Source organism: Pteropus vampyrus, unplaced genomic scaffold, assembly GCF_000151845.1.
Source record: "Pteropus vampyrus isolate Shadow unplaced genomic scaffold, Pvam_2.0 Scaffold54, whole genome shotgun sequence".
Classification (NCBI taxonomy): domain Eukaryota; kingdom Metazoa; phylum Chordata; class Mammalia; order Chiroptera; family Pteropodidae; genus Pteropus; species Pteropus vampyrus.
In genome coordinates, this window is record NW_011888835.1 from 6119491 (window position 1) to 6121663 (window position 2173).

The following is a 2173-nucleotide window of genomic DNA, read 5'->3' on the forward strand; positions in this document are numbered from 1 at the left end:
TGTCCTGAAGCACGTTCGGCGGGTGCAGCATGTATTGGAGCAAGGAGGGAAGGTTCCTGAAGGTCATTAGATCTGACATCTGCAAGAATCTGGGAAGAAGGTGCTCCAGAGAAGTGATAATAGAAGCAGGGAGAAACAAAAATAAAATTCCTTTCCTTTAGATCAGGAGTCCCCGACCCCCAGACTGCAGACCGGTACCAGTCCATGGCCTGTGATGAACTGGGCCACACAGCAGGCGGTGAGAGGCAGGGGAGCGAGCAAAGCTTCATCTGTATATGCAGCCACTCCCCAGCGCCAGCATCACCGCCTCAGCTCCACCTCAGATCATCAGGCATTAGATTCTCATAGGAGCACCGGTCCCCAGGGCCACAAAGAGTGGGGACTGCTGCTTTAGATTCCAGTGGTCAATTGCATGCCAGAAGAAGATTCCTATGAAATTTCATCAAGTCATTCTCCACAGCTGGGAAAAGAAGGCACAGGCACATTTGCCATTTTGAACGTACTGTAGACCCCATGAGAGAAATCCAATTTTTGCTTCCTACCACATATGAGCACATAGCAGGGCCTGAATAAATACTTAATGAACAGAAGCAGTTATGTTACTGGAGTGAAGTTTCCAGCTCTCCTCTCAAAGCTGTGGGATCTCACATTTTAGCTGGGTTTATTTTTACCTCAGCGTTCTCAAGAGATGTAATGGAGGTAAAAGACAGAACTCCGAAGGAACAAATCTTATCCTGAGCCCGAGCCCCACTGTTCTGTGTGGTGAGAAGAATTTTCCAAGAGGTCCCTTAAACACTTCACATCTCTAGGCAGTGGTACTTCAATACCTTTTTAAAATACACAAGGCTTCCCCCTGCAGTGTCCCACCCGGCTGTCCCCAGCGGGCTCGCTGAACCACTCAGAATCTCGGCCCACCTGCGTTTGATCTTGTACATGCTGAACCACACGCAGTCCTCCGGTCCTGGACTAAGGACGACTTCCAGCTCTTACATAAAGGCTACTTTGAGCACTGTGCCAAGGACTTGGGAGGCACTTTTTTCAAAAAGACAAATACATTGTTTCCAGAGTCAGCAGGAGGCAAGGCCAAGTTTCACTTTTCCCCCCTATCTGTTCTTTTTCTGTCTTGGGCTAAGATGTAGCTAATTATATATAGGGGCTTAAGGGAGCAGGCATCAGAATCCCATCTTCACTCGGACTCTACACTAGAAGGAAATCTAGGTCAGGGCTGTCTTCCAGAAATGCAAATTAAAATAATAGCCTCTGCATGCATGTCAGGGCTAACAAGCTTTAAAGCATGGTGGCGACAGAGGAAATGTAGTTCACAACTAGTAAAAATGTATTCTTTCATCTTCGGCGACGGAAACTGATTTTCTGAGCCTTTGCGCATTGTCCCCCAACGCCTCCGATGTTAAAATCCCTGACATGTCTACAGAAGACGAGAAGTTCTGGGTGCCAAGATCAAACTTTCTTTGGCCTTGAAGATGATCTGAGCGTCTGGCTTCCTGCCAGCAGCTCTCGAGTCAATTTCTGCACAGGAGCCATGCTCAACTGCTTGCTGCATCCCAGACACAGATGAGCAAACTCTGCTACTAGGTGTAAACCATGGTCAACATCCAAGAATGAGATGGCATTTGTCTGGTGGAATTTAGTAGAGCCTGTGTGGACTCAGTTTCCACAGAATGACCATAAGTGGATAAACCATCAGTGGCCTCTTTTCCATCCACACGCATTTTAAGACTTTTCCCAGCCTGACACTCAAGGCCATTCTACCCTGGGAGGAGCTCATTCTGCATTTTCCCTGATCTCACATCACATTTCAAATTGCATCATTTTCAAGTAACTATTTCTCTGCATGTGTACTATATGTCCAAAATTTTTACTGTGTACTTTACAAATATTTCAGTATATAGAACTTTACAAATATTACGACTTTAACAACCTTTACAAAATTACAAATATTTCATTTCTTCAGTCTTTCAAAAAATATTTCTTGAGCACCTGCTGTGTGCCAGGCATTGCTCTAGGTCTGGGTGTTAAAACTTCACAGGACTTACGTGCTGGTGCAGACATAGACAATAACAATGCGTAACTTGTTAATTCCAGAAAATAAGTGGCAGTGAGGAAACAGACTCATGTAAGAAGGAAAAGGGTGCAGGGCATGGAAGTGGTACAG